This window comes from Ranitomeya imitator, chromosome 3 (assembly GCF_032444005.1).
Source record: "Ranitomeya imitator isolate aRanImi1 chromosome 3, aRanImi1.pri, whole genome shotgun sequence".
In the NCBI taxonomy this organism is placed as follows: domain Eukaryota; kingdom Metazoa; phylum Chordata; class Amphibia; order Anura; family Dendrobatidae; genus Ranitomeya; species Ranitomeya imitator.
In genome coordinates, this window is record NC_091284.1 from 628,073,546 (window position 1) to 628,089,463 (window position 15,918).

Here is a 15,918-nt window from a genome sequence, read left to right on the forward strand (position 1 = left end):
GTGACATTCAATTGAGAGCTATAAATGTTGTCCCAGATGCCAATACCTCATGCGTGGCTGATTGCTGCAGTGCCATGCTACAATTAGTACTGTAGGTGAATTGAGTCCACTTTCCTGGTGTCTGCCCTTAATTTGATGTATTTTGGCAGCATTTGGGGCCATTATAATATGTTGTTCATGCATTTGTTTTTGCCTCCATTAACCTGTATAGCGTTCCATTATGTTCAGCGAATATTCGACGATTTCATTTTCGAATATTGCAAATTCTTCGATCATCATCTGAACTTAGCATTGAAATATTTGATCATCTCTGTATATGACACATTTACTGCATTTAAATAATATTTCATGAAGAGTGACAAATAATATTACTGCCCTTACAGATGTAAGTTTAGCAAAAATGAGCACCACTAAATACAAAGAGTAAACATCCTTCAGATTAAAAAAACTGTTATTTTTGTAATTTTACTCCCTATTTGCAAATATTCAACATCTTTGCATTTTTGAGGTTTTGCAGCTTCATAAAAATATAAAACACCTTTTTTTATATTATTACATCAAAAGGTGAAGTATCAAATTCAGATTCATAAAATGTATTATCAATATAAAAATCTCAAAATAACCTCTGAGAATTGTCTTGGACAATTTATAATTTAATCTACTGATGCAAATGCTTTGTTATTCTAGTCTGCAAAAATACTAGAAGCAAGGAGTAACTAATTGTTATAAAATGGTTTCCACGCTCCATTTTGGCAGATGGAGAGGATGGAGCATAGCACAAATGATGTTCCAATCTACATTATTTCTAAACTCTCCTTAATCATCTTGAGTTGGCTCAAAAAGTAAAAAAAAAAAGATCATAGAATTTATCTGCAAATTCGTTTTAAGGATGACAATGATGCAACCTTACCTCACTAGATGTCATAATTACATCAAATACAAATTGATACCTAGAGAGCCAGGAGTCCCAAACTAAATAGTAGAAAGCTTTGGATGTATGTGCTATTATCATGATTAATATAGTCATTGGGTACCTGCAAAAAATAACATTTACACAGGAGATTAGATGCCAAATTACAACCATTAACTGATTGTCTTGATTGCATTTAATTAAACTACAGCATCTTTCATGTACCATATGAATAATTTAGAATAACAACTCATCAATTAAAAAATGAATGTAGGGAAAATGAAATAAATATACTGTAGTTGGAAAAATCTACAATTCTTGAATATATAAACATATAACCCTGACCCATTGCCCTATCAATGGGGTGGGTAACACCCTAATCTATCAATAAACATACTGATCAGCTAGACAGTTATTAGACTGCACGCTAAATCAAGGAGTGTTTCAATTTTTTCAATAAAAAGTTAAAGCTTTATTACACAAACGAATATAAACAAATACACAGGATAAAAACAATGCCTCAAAACCATACAGATGAATCTATTGGCAGATAGGTGTAGAAATAAATTATAATACTAGCAAGGGAGCAACAGATACAATGAACATTTCTGAATAAACCAGATTTTTGAGTAGTAGAGCATGCCGAGAAAATACTGCCCACAACTTCACATCACCAATTTCTCAAAAATCGAGATATCAATGTCTAATATTTACATCTAATTATCCAAATTACATGATGTGAAAAAATGGAGACTCAAACAGCATGCTCCACTGTACAGATATTAAATAAACCTATTGAGTGTAGTGATGTTCTATCAAATTTATGCACTTATAGATATAGTCTATTTCATGCACCCACTTCTATAACATTAATAGCTGCTGCCGATATATGAAATCCAGAATGTGGATTTAAACAGCCATACGCATGCTAATTAGCATATTAAGGTCAGATGCATAGATTTATAACAACGGGAGCACACCGATAAAAATATAGTCTCATAGAGAATAATTAATACAGCATCGTGGCAACCATATGTAATATAAAGGCTCCATTACAATGAGCCAAAGGGTAGATAAAAAACAATACTGCTACACAGAGACCGAAGTGCACCTTTGAAGTAGCATAAAAAATAGCGGTCAGATATTGCATGATATGCCAGGTGCCGCAAAATAAGACATCCGCCTAGCAATCTAGACCGGACATGATGATATGTATATCAAACACTGCATATATGTGACAGTGCACAAAATAGGTAGCCTAATGGTACATATTACCCTTTGAATGCGGAGCTCCCCGCTAAACACCCTCGTGGCACGCCAATTCCTGCCGAACCCCGACGCGCGTTTCGCGATAGCTTCCTCCTTGAATATAGTAGGTTTTCCTATTTTCACAATAAAATAACAATGATGTCTGTTGTGAATTCTGTGGCTGAGTTCACTTCTGTGGTCACAAGTGGTATTGCAGTCTCTGGGCTTCCTCCCTCAGGTGTTTTGGTGAGCTCGTTGGCTGCCTTGCTATTTAGCTCCACCTGAGTCTGTCTTCCTTGCTCCTTGTCAATGTTCCAGTGTTGGATCTGAGCTACTGCATCTTTCCTTGGGCCTGCTGCTCTGCTAGATAAGTGCTTCTAGTTTGTTTTCTGTTTTTTCTGTCCAGCTTGCTATTGTCTTTTGCTGGAAGCTCTGAGAAGCAGAGGGGTGCACCGCCGTGCTGTTAGTTCGGCACGGTGGGTCTTTTTGCCCCTTTGCGTGGTTTTCGTTTTAGGGTTTTTTGTAGACTGCATAGTTCTCTTGCTATCCTCGCTCTGTCTAGAATATCGGGCCTGGGCTGCCTATTCCTTTGGGGTATTTCTCTGAGGTAAGTCAGGCTTGTATTTCTATCTTCAGGCTAGTCAGCTCCTCAGGCAGTGCCGAGTTGCATAGGTAGTTGTTAGGCGCAATCCACTGCTGCTTATAGTTGTGTGAGGATAGATCAGGTACTGCAGTCTACAGAGATTCCACGTCTCAGAGCTCGTCCTATTGTTTTTGGTTATTGCCAGATCTCTGTATGTGCGCTGATTACTGCACGCTGTGTTGCCTGATTGCCAGCCATAACAGTACAAGGAGCAACACCAATGATTCCCAATAGAGGGAAAAAAGAAATCCTGACATCATTTTTTTTTCTTAGCTCTGTCTTCAGTCTTTTTTTTCCCCTAGACATTAGAGTGCTTCAGGACACAGCTGTGGACATGGATATTCAGGCTCTGTGCTCCTCAATGGATAATCTCGTTGTAAATGTACAAAAGATTCAAGATACTATTGATCAGAAATCGATGCTAGAACCAAGAATTCCGATTCCTGATTTGTTTTTTGGTGACAGAACTAAGTTCCTGAGCTTCAGAAATAATTGTAAGCTATTTTTGGCCTTGAAACCTCATTCTTCTGGTAATCCTATTCAACAGGTTTTGATTATTATTTCTTTTTTGCGCGGCGACCCACAGGACTGGGCGTTTTCTCTTGCACCAGGAGATTCTGCATTGAGTAATGTTGATGCATTTTTCCTGGCGCTCGGATTGCTTTACGATGAGCCTAATTCAGTGGATCAGGCTGAGAAAAATCTGCTGGCTTTATGCCAGGGTCAGGATGATGTAGAAGTATATTGTCAGAAATTTAGGAAATGGTCAGTACTCACTCTGTGGAATGAATCTGCACTAGCGGCTTTGTTCAGAAAGGGTCTCTCTGAAGCTCTTAAGGATGTAATGGTGGGATTTCCTATGCCTGCTGGTTTGAATGAGTCTATGTCCTTGGCCATTCAGATCGGTCGTCGCTTGCGCGAGCGTAAATCTGTGCACCATCTGGCGGTACTGCCTGAGAGTAAACCTGAGCCTATGCAGTGCGACAGGACTATGACTAAAGTAGAACGGCAAGAACACAGACGTCTGAACAGACTGTGTTTCTATTGTGGTGATTCTACTCATGCTATTTCTAATTGTCCTAAACGCACTAGGCGGTTCGATAGCTCTGCCGTTATTGGTACTGTACAGTCCAAATTCCTTTTGTCCATTACCTTAATGTGCTCTTTGTCATCGTATTCTGTCATGGCGTTTGTGGATTCAGGCGCTGCCCTGAATCTGATGGATTTGGATTATGCTAAACGTTGTGGATTTTTCTTGGAGCCTTTGCGGTGTCCTATTCCGTTAAGAGGAATTGATGCTACACCTTTGGCCAAGAATAAGCCTCAGTACTGGGCCCAGCTGACCATGTGCATGGCTCCTGCACATCAGGAAGTTATTCGCTTTCTGGTACTGCATAATTTGCATGATGTGGTCGTGTTGGGGTTGCCATGGCTACAAACCCATAATCCAGTATTGGATTGGAACTCTATGTCGGTAACCAGCTGGGGTTGTCAGGGAGTACATGGTGATGTTCCATTTTTGTTTATTTCGTCATCCATTCCTTCTGACATCCCAGAGTTCTTGTCGGACTTTCAGGATGTATTTGAAGAGTCCAAGTCTGATGCCCTACCTCCGCATAGGAATTGTGATTGTGCTATCGATTTGATTCCTGGTAGTAAATTCCCTAAGGGTCGTTTATTTAATTTGTCCGTACCTGAACACACCGCTATGCGCAGTTATGTGAAGGAGTCCCTGGAGAAGGGACATATTCGCCCATCGTCGTCACCATTGGGAGCAGGGTTCTTTTTTGTAGCCAAGAAGGATGGTTCGCTAAGACCGTGTATTGATTACCGCCTTCTTAATAAGATCACTGTTAAGTTTCAGTATCCCTTGCCATTGATTTCTGACTTGTTTGCTCGGATTAAGGGGGCTAGTTGGTTTACTAAGATTGATCTTCGTGGTGCGTATAATCTGGTGAGAATCAGGCAGGGAGATGAATGGAAAACGGCATTTAATACGCCCGAGGGTCATTTTGAGTATCTGGTGATGCCGTTCGGACTTGCCAATGCTCCATCTGTTTTTCAGTCTTTTATGCATGACATTTTCCGTGAGTATCTGGATAAATTCTTGATTGTTTACTTGGATGACATTTTGATCTTCTCAGATGATTGGGAGTCTCATGTGAAGCAAGTCAGAATGGTTTTCCAGGTACTGCGTGCTAATTGCTTGTTCGTGAAGGGATCAAAGTGTCTCTTCGGTGTGCAGAAAGTTTCATTTTTGGGGTTCATCTTTTCCCCTTCTACTATCGAGATGGATCCGGTTAAGGTTCAGGCCATCCAGGATTGGACTCAGCCGACATCTCTAAAAAGTCTGCAGAAATTCCTGGGCTTTGCTAATTTTTATCGTCGCTTCATCTGTAATTTTTCTAGCATTGCCAGACCATTGACCGATTTGACCAAGAAGGGTGCTGATTTGGTTAATTGGTCTTCTGCTGCCGTGGAAGCTTTTCAGGAGTTGAAGCATCTTTTTTGCTGTGCCCCTGTGTTGTGTCAACCTGATGTTTCTCTTCCGTTCCAGGTCGAGGTTGATGCTTCTGAGATTGGTGCAGGGGCGGTTTTGTCACAGAGAGGTTCTGGTTGCTCAGTGTTCAAACCATGTGCTTTCTTTTCCAGGAAATTTTCTGCTGCTGAGCGTAATTATGATGTGGGCAACCGAGAGTTGCTGGCCATGAAGTGGGCATTCGAGGAGTGGCGTCATTGGCTTGAGGGTGCTAAGCATCGCGTGGTGGTATTGACTGATCATAAGAACTTGACTTATCTCGAGTCTGCCAAGCGCTTGAATCCTAGACAGGCCCGTTGGTCGTTATTTTTTGCTCGTTTTGATTTTGTGATTTCATACCTTCCGGGCTCTAAAAATGTGAAGGCGGATGCTCTGTCTAGGAGTTTTGTGCCCGACTCTCCGGGGTTATCTGAGCCGGCGAGTATCCTCAAGGAAGGAGTCATTGTGTCTGCCATCTCCCCTGATTTGCGGAGAGTGTTGCAGAAATTTCAGGCTAATAAACCTGATCGTTGTCCGGCCGAGAAACTGTTCGTCCCTGATAGGTGGACTAGTAAAGTTATCTCTGAACTTAATTGTTCGGTGCTGGCCGGTCATCCAGGAATCTTTGGTACCAGGGAGTTGGTTGCTAGATCCTTCTGGTGGCCATCTCTGTCACGGGATGTGCGTGCTTTTGTGCAGTCCTGTGGAATTTGTGCTAGGGCTAAGCCCTGCTGTTCACGTGCCAGTGGGTTGCTTTTGCCCTTGCCGGTCCCGAAGAGGCCTTGGACACATATTTCGATGGATTTCATTTCTGACCTTCCCGTTTCTCAAAAAATGTCGGTCATTTGGGTGGTCTGTGATCGCTTTTCTAAAATGGTCCATCTGGTGCCCTTGGTTAAATTGCCTTCCTCCTCTGATTTGGTGCCTTTGTTCTTCCAGCATGTGGTTCGTTTACATGGCATTCCTGAGAATATTGTTTCTGACAGAGGTTCCCAGTTTGTCTCGAGGTTCTGGCGAGCCTTTTGTGGTAGGATGGGCATTGACCTATCTTTCTCCTCGGCCTTCCATCCTCAGACTAATGGCCAGACCGAACGAACCAATCAGACCTTGGAAACATATCTGAGATGTTTTGTTTCCGCTGACCAGGATGATTGGGTGTCATTTTTGCCGTTGGCTGAGTTCGCCCTTAATAATCGGGCCAGCTCGGCTACCTTGGTCTCTCCATTTTTCTGCAATTCTGGGTTCCATCCTCGTTTCTCTTCAGGACAGGTTGAGTCTTCGGACTGTCCTGGTGTGGATTATGTGGTGGACAGGTTGCAGCAGATCTGGACTCAGGTAGTGGACAATTTGACCTTGTCCCAGGAGAAGGCTCAGCTTTTCGCTAATCGCAGACGCCGTGTGGGACCCCGACTTCGTGTTGGGGATTTGGTTTGGTTATCTTCTCGTCATATTCCTATGAAGGTTTCCTCTCCTAAATTTAAACCTCGTTTTATTGGTCCGTATAGGATTTCTGAGATTCTCAATCCGGTGTCTTTTCGTCTGACCCTCCCAGACTCCTTTTCCATACATAATGTATTCCATAGGTCGTTGTTGAGGAGATACGTGGCACCTATGGTTCCATCTGTGGAGCCTCCTGCCCCTGTTTTGGTGGAGGGGGAATTGGAGTATATTGTGGAGAAGATTTTGGATTCTCGTGTCTCTAGACGGAAACTCCAGTATCTGGTCAAATGGAAGGGTTATGCTCAGGAAGATAATTCCTGGGTTTTTGCCTCTGATGTCCATGCCCCAGATCTTGTTCGTGCCTTTCATGTGGCTCATCCTGGTCGGCCTGGGGGTTCTGGTGAGGGTTCGGTGACCCCTCCTCAAGGGGGGGGTACTGTTGTGAATTCTGTGGCTGAGTTCACTTCTGTGGTCACAAGTGGTATTGCAGTCTCTGGGCTTCCTCCCTCAGGTGTTTTGGTGAGCTCGTTGGCTGCCTTGCTATTTAGCTCCACCTGAGTCTGTCTTCCTTGCTCCTTGTCAATGTTCCAGTGTTGGATCTGAGCTACTGCATCTTTCCTTGGGCCTGCTGCTCTGCTAGATAAGTGCTTCTAGTTTGTTTTCTGTTTTTTCTGTCCAGCTTGCTATTGTCTTTTGCTGGAAGCTCTGAGAAGCAGAGGGGTGCACCGCCGTGCTGTTAGTTCGGCACGGTGGGTCTTTTTGCCCCTTTGCGTGGTTTTCGTTTTAGGGTTTTTTGTAGACTGCATAGTTCTCTTGCTATCCTCGCTCTGTCTAGAATATCGGGCCTCACTTTGCTGAATCTATTTCATTCCTACGTTTGTCTTTTCATCTTGCTAACAGTCATTATATGTGGGGGGCTGCCTATTCCTTTGGGGTATTTCTCTGAGGTAAGTCAGGCTTGTATTTCTATCTTCAGGCTAGTCAGCTCCTCAGGCAGTGCCGAGTTGCATAGGTAGTTGTTAGGCGCAATCCACTGCTGCTTATAGTTGTGTGAGGATAGATCAGGTACTGCAGTCTACAGAGATTCCACGTCTCAGAGCTCGTCCTATTGTTTTTGGTTATTGCCAGATCTCTGTATGTGCGCTGATTACTGCACGCTGTGTTGCCTGATTGCCAGCCATAACAGATGTCTGCTTTAATACTGACAATTTTTCTTTTCTTTCTTTTAGGTTCCAGAGATATTTTTTACACATATGGAAAATAAAACAGTGCTATATCAGGGTTTTTATTTACTTCCTTTCAAAATGCATAGATAAAGCAAATGTTTTCTTATTTTATTTAGGTGACCATACTGCCCTAAAGCAATTCTCCACTCTGAGACTGCAAAGTGACCTAAGGATGATGAAGCTGATGGTGCCCACCCACTTAAATGAATCCTCAGCACCCAAGTAAAGGAATGAGTCCGAGACTAAGGTACTAAGGTACTAAGGTAAAAGGACAAACAAAGTACCTACCATTTTTCACCAAAAAATACAAGCAAAAGCAAAAAGGTGATGTAGTTTAGGGGTGAGGCTTGTTTGTCGACCATTTACATATCACAAGGGATAAATAGCGATATTCATCCTTAACATCTTAAATGTCAGACCCAAAGACAGTCATGGAAACTAATGATTTAACTATAATGTAGGCTTTTTGGTTTCAATGAAAGTTCCCATCATTTGGCAGATGGGCTACTGGAAACTAAACAGACCCCATTGTGTATATAAGGAATACAGATAAGTATGATTGTTTTTAAGGAAGCAGTCCCATCAAAATTTTTATCCCCTTAAGGCCACATTCACACCTACAGTATTTTACATCAGTATTTGAAGAATAACACATAAACTGCTGTGCTAGGAAGCAATAGCAGTACAAAGTGACTGAGAACATAAAAATAAATTAAAATGTATTCTTTGTTTAAGTACAAAGAGTTAAAACTTGAATTGAGAAGACAGAGGAAAGGGAATAAACCTCCATAAACCAGGGACGGGTACAGCAAATCACAAGAGATAAACACTCCTGCACTACAAGCCAAAAGAGTTTGGATAAAAATAGCCTGCTAATGGAAGGACTGGATTTAAAGGGTTAAAGCCACATAACAGGCAAAAAAGAATCCAGTATGCAGTTGAAATGACTAAGTGTCAAGATGACTAAGTGTCAAAGTAACTCCTATTGTGGCCTATCCAAAAAGTAATGCACAGCAACACAACAAAAAAGAAGGAAGAAAATCCTATGTATGAATTTTACCTAAAGTTGTTGGATGCAGTGGTATAGTGCGGCTGAGAAAGATGCTGTGACCGATCCTGTGCCTGACGAGCACCATTTCGCTGATAAGTTTCTTCCTACTGGGGCGAGATAGGTGCTAAGGTGGATTTATATGTCGCATTATTACCATGTACAGGTGTCGGTTAATGTGTGAGAGATGAGATGGCCGGATGTTTCCGTAGCGTTGTCGTGGCCATGCCACCGGAATCAGGCTCCCAAGGCTAATGTGGCTTCTAGGCGCTCCGTAACATGCAGTGGAACACACTGCGGTAACGTGTCAAGCGCTTATGGAAGTCAGGGAGAGACGCAAGTCCAGCGCATGCACACTAACGTGCGGTAGATACGGAGCTTCAAAAGAAGTTACAGGAAGATACGGTGGACAAGCGCGTGCACACAAAGAGAGGGGGAGGGACAATACTGATAATTAGTAACAGTAAAGTATATAAATGAGAAGGGAATGCAGAATGGGAAGAGAATGAATGGTGAAAGGGAATACGCAAGAGAGGAGCGTAATAAAATAAAATGGATTTGGATAAAGAGTGCGGTGACTTGTAAATGTGTAATGAGTTGGGGGAAAAATGGGAAATGAATGGGAAAAGTGAGGGGGTGGAAATGAGAAGGAGGGTATTGAATTATCAAAAATGGTGAAAATCTGAATATGGATAAAAAGGTTGAATGTGTGAATGAAATGAAAAAGAGGATAAGGAAAAGATGTTCTTTGAGGACTAGGTCTTCAAAATGACTTATTTAAATTGGATAGATTAGTCAAAAAAACAGACTAGACTCTGTGGGGCATTATTGAAAAAGGAGATAAAGTGCATGAATGCTAAAGAAGGAGCATTATAAAAATGGAAAATAATCTCCTATTACCTATCTGACGGCACCGCGAGTGTGACAAAGTTCTCCTTCTCGCTGTGCCGTCAGACAGGTCATGCGAGTTCAAAGCCAGTGACCTCACTTCACCTTTCTGTTGTTAGCACGAGTGCCGTGGTAATTTTCTTATATATATATATAAACTAGCTGAAGAGCCTGGCGTTGCCTGGGCATAGTAAATATCTGTGGTTAGTTATAGCACTTCACTTCTCTTATTTTCCCATCATGCCTCTCATTTTCCCAATCACATCTTTCATTTTCCCCCTCACACCTCTCATTTTCTCCCTCACTCCTCTCATTCCCCCCTAACACTTGTCATTTCGACTTTCACATCTGTCATTTTCCGATCACTCCACTATTTTCGCTCACTCCTCTCATTTTGCAATCACACATTTTCATTTTCACCTCACACCTCTCATTTTCACCTCAGTATATACATGTTTGTCATCTCCCTTATATATAGTATACACCTGTATGTCATCTCCTGTATATAGTATATACCTGTTTGTCATCTCCCCTGTATATAGTATATACCTGTCTTGTGTCATCTCCCCTGTATATAGTATATACCTGTATGTCATCTCCTCCTATATATAGTATATGCCTGTATGTCTTCTCCTTCTATATATAGTATATACCTGTATATCATCTCCTCCTGTATATAGTATATATCTGTGTGTCATCTCCTCCTGTATATAGTATATACCTGTATGTCATCTTCTATATAGCATATACCTGTATGTCATCTCCTCCTGTATATAGTATATACCTGTAGGTCATCTGCTCCTGCATATAGTATATACCTGTATGTGTGGTGAAATGTGTGCTGAGGGTGATATGTGTTCAAGCACATTTTGTGTGTGTGTTCATATCCCCGTGTGTGGTGAGTATCCCATGTCGGGGCCCCACCTTAGCAACTGTACGGTATATACTCTTTGGCGCCATCGCTCTCATTCTTTAAGTCCCCCTTGTTCACATCTGGCAGCTGTCAATTTGCCTCCAACACTTTTCCTTTCACTTTTTCCCCATTATGTAGATAGGGGCAAAATTGTTTGGTGAATTGGAAAGCGCAACATAGCCTATGACGCTCTCGGAGTCCAGACGTGTGACTGTGCAAAATTTTGTGGTTGTAGCTGCGACGGTGCAGATGCCATTCCCGGACATACATACACACACATACACATACACACACACACATTCAGCTTTATATATTAGAGAGATAGATAGATAGATAGATAGATAGATAGATAGATAGATAGATAGATAGATAGATAGATAGACAGATAGATATGTGTGAGTTTTCACAAATATTTCCTTTCAAAATGATGTGTAAATGATATAGAGAATTGCTCTATGTAAAGCTCATGTTAAAATTGCAGTGTAATCTGTAGCAGTCACATTGCATTCGGATGTAAATTGGATGCTATATGTCAAAAATCAGATTGTACTCGCATGACACTCACATTAGACTTGTGCGACTCTCGGCAGGGAGAGTTGGGCCGATTTTTCATACGTTTAGAGTGACTCTGGCCAAATCACTAAGAGAAAGGTTGTTGCTACTTGCCAAGTGCCAGGTGCTGCTCTTCCTCACCACAGAGTAATCACAGACAGCTCATGTTGGCAATTCAGCTGCCTCTGTTGACATCACGTTGACAAAGCAGTGGATTATTTTCTGCTCTGCTCTGTTAACGGGCTGAACAGTTAGGCAGTGGGAATCCGGCTGTCAATCAGAAGGGCATTAAAAGTTCAGCCCCATTAACTAATGTGCCTGCTAGTGCTTAGGCACATTTTTTGCAATCATCACATTATATAGCACTGTGTGCTTAAAATTGCTCATTTTACCCTTCTATCCAGTTAATTCTTCCCTTCTCCATTAGGCCTTTGAAATCATATGTTTAAAAAATTACTAGCTGAATCCTGCTAAGTCAGGCCCATACATATTTGTATTTCATGAACCTACAACTCCCAACTTGTCAGATGGCAAACTATACAGGAACCACACTATTGATTAGACAAAGTCAGCATCAACAAGTAAATATTTACATCCAGGTACCTTATAGGTTATCTCTTCACTGATTGAGTCTTTTCTTTCTTTGTTTCTTTCTTTTTGTCTCTATCTTGTTCAGATGCCATCATGATTTTTCACATCCACAACTTTTCTCTCAGATTCTCTCAGATTCTTTCTTCTCCAGTCTTCTGCAGCACATCCTGACACAGTGCCATTTAAAAATGAGTTATTAAAATGCCCACTGCATAAAAAATATTTGTCCATATTGTGACCTAAATTAGCCTCCTATAGTATATGACATCCACATTCTTCACCTTAATGAGCTACACCTACCACACTATCTGCTATTATCATTGGGGGGATCTGCTGATGACAATATTATAAGGGTAGTGTCACCCAATTCTGCTCTAATTTATCCCATCCTGTGCTCCTTTCAGGAATAGATGGCCCCTCATCCTGGTATACATACCCCCCTATCCTGGTGTATATGACCCCGCCATCCTGGTTTAGATAGCCCCACCATCCTGGCTGGAATATATGGTTCCCCATCCTGGCTGGTATATATAGCCCCATTTCTGGTACACGTGTCCCAGCATCCTGCTATACATGGACCCCTTTCCTGTCATACATTCCCCCCATTCTGGTATATCTGACACCACTGTCTTGGTATATATGGCACTCCCATACTGACTGGTATATATGGCTCCCATTATGCCGCATGCATAAAAAAGATTCTACTCACCCTCCTTCTGCTCCCTCGAAGTGCAGCGTCCTGTTCTGATGTCGACATCTGAATTTGGCATGTAACATGTGTTGTCACTGCCAATGCACCCTCATACTGCGGGCATATTCACTGCTCCTTATGCCCAGGATTATGGGCATGGGGAGCAGTGAATATTCATTTTCATTTAGAGCAGACACGTGATCGTCCAGAAGTTGCAGGAAGCCGGCAGCTGTGGTGACATGTGTGTCGGATATTAAAGAGAATGAATGTTCACTGCTCTCCACTCCCATAGTCCCGCCCACCTATCAGCGCTGGCTTTATTGCAGAGAGTTGGGTGGGATTATGGGTGTGAGGACCAGTGAATATTAATTTTCTTTAATATTGAGCATACTGTTAGTCTGAGCTGCCAGCTCCTGCCTCCTGTGATACTGCTCCTCCTCAGCTGCGGCTTCCTGCCTCCCAATGCCAAACAATCTTTATATTGCCAACAAAGTGTGTCCCCATCAGGGAGACATTAGGTACCCTGCCTACCCTCATCCAGACCCTGCAAGATGATCATTGCTTAGGCATGGGGAGTGCAGTTGTAAATTTAAACCATACTCCCCTTACTTTCCTATCAGAGCAGGAAAGGAAAGAAGGCTTGATTTACAGTTTCTACTATGTGCCTTGTGTCATTGTAGTGGCCATTCTGTAAGCAAGAGAAACAGAACCCTGACTAGAGAAGGCAGCAAGATGCAAACAGAGGGTGTGATGTGAAAATAATAGTTATATCTCAGTCTCAGATTAGAGCGTCACTTTAAGCCTTTCCAATTATGAAATGTCCAAATTGAAATTCCCTCCTTTTCTCTCCCATCTTTCTGATGTGATGTCTTTGTGTTTTAGGTTTTCATTTTTTTTATGAATTTGCTATAAACGAATCATTATGGGTAGCATGGTGGCTCAGTGGTTAGCACTGCAGCCTTGCAGTGCTGGAGTCCTTGGTTCAAATCCCACCAAGGACAACATTTGCAAGGAGTTTGTATGTCCTCCCCTTGTTAGTGTGGGTTTCCTCCCACATTACAAATACATACAAATAGGGAATTTAAATTGTGAGCCCCATCGGGACAGCGATGACAATGTGTGCAAAAACAAAACAAAACTGTAAAGTGCTGTGGAATATGTTAGCGCTATATAAAATAAAGATAATTTGTATTATTATTATTATTATTATTATTATTATTATTATTAATAAGTAAGCCACTATATATTAAAGTGAAATTATCATCTGAAAAAACCCTACTAACTTGCAGATATGGTGTTAATCTGCAAGTTAATAGCGTTCTGAACCTGACCGGCGCCCGCACTTTGAACCTCGATGCCAAGAGGAAATTAACTTTATTCTCTCCGCAGAATTCGGGTTTCAGCCATGGGGTGGAGATTAGTGTTGAGCCACCTCCCTAGTGTTCGGGTTCGGTTCGTCAAACAGGTACGTGTTCAACGAACTGTTTGTCGAACGTTCGACGAACACCGTCGTACCCCTTTGAAACCAATGGCAGGCAAAAACAAACACATACAAACACATGGAAAACACATAGAAAACACCTTAAAAGCCGTCCAAAAGCTGACAAACTGCTCAGAAGACACAACAAACACATGGAAAAGTCACAACTACATATAGTCATGTGAAAAGAAAAGAGGTGGAGGAGTAAATGGAAGAGGAGACACAGATATAGGCATGCCATGCCTTTCTAAAATCAAGAAAGACTGGAGTAAAAATCTAAACTCACTCTACCAACACCCAGATGTCTTGACAAAAAAATAAAAAATAAATATCTTTAGGTAGAATGGCGGCGGGTCCATTCAGAACACTTTCCTTAGAAGACAGTGGAACCCCTGTTGGGAGTTGTGTCAGAAAATGAACCCAATACATTCAGACTAATCCACCATTTGTCATATCCAAGGGGCAGGTCAGTAAACGACAACATCGACGCAGAACCAAGTACAGTACTATGTACTGTACCTCCTTTGACGAGGCAATCAGGCGGGTCAAGAAGTTGTTAAGGGGCACCCTAATGGCCAAAACAGACATTGATGGGGCGTTCAGGTTACTACCGGTGCCTCCAAATAGTGTCCTCCCATGGGGCTGCTTCTGTGAAGGAGCATAGTACATAGATCGCTGTTTGCCCATGGGGTGCTCCATATCCTGCTCACTATTTGAGGCGTTTTGTTGCTTCCTCGAATGTGTTGTCATGGATGTTTGTAAGGCGGCACATATTATCCATTACCTCGACGACTTCTTATGCCTGGGCCCAAAAGATTCGCCACAGTGTGAAAACACGCGATAGTCCACCTGTGAGAAGGAGAGAGCTGGAGGGAGAGTGGACACCCCAGAGCCGAGGGGTTAGATTGAGAAAGAAAGAAGGCGGTGTAGCTTGCTTCATGGGTGCGGTACTCTGCTGAGTAGCAGAAATTGCTACTAGGCCCAAAAGGATTTCCTGGGCCAAATGCCATTAAAATAATAGTACTTAGATAAACAGGCGGTGTAGCTTGCTTCATGGGTGGGGTATGCTGCTGAGTAGCACTAAATTCTACTAGGCCCAAAAGGATTTCCTGGGCTAGATGCCGTTAAAAAATAGTACTTACGTAAACAGGTGGTGTAGCTAGCTTCATGGGTGGGGTACGCTGCTGAGTAGCACCAAATTCTACTAGGCCCAAAAGGATTTCCTGGGCCAGATGCCGTTAAAAAAAAATACCTTAGGTAAACAGGTGGTGTAGCTTGATTCATGGGTGGGGTACTGTGCTGAGTAGCACAAAATGCTATTGGGTACAAAACGATTTCCTGGGCTAGATGCAGTTAAAAATTAGTATTTAGAGCAACAGGCAGTGTAGCTTGCTTCAAAGGAGGGGTACGCTGATGAGTAGCACTAAATTCTACTAGGCCCAAAAGGATTTCCTGGGCTAGATGCCGTTACAAAATAGTAGTTAGGTAAACAGGCAGTGTAGCTTGCTTCATGGGTGAAGTACGCTGCTGAGTAGCACCAAATTCTACTAGGCCCAAAAGGATATCCTAGGCCAGATGCCGTTAAAAAATAGTACTTAGGTAAACAGGCGGTGTAGCTTGCTTCATGGGTGAAGTACGCTGCTGAGTAGCACCAAATTCTACTAGGCCCAAAAGGATATCCTAGGCCAGATGCCGTTACAAAATAGTAGTTAGGTAAACAGGCGGTGTAGCTTGCTTCATGGGTGAAGTACGCTGCTGAGTAGCACCAAA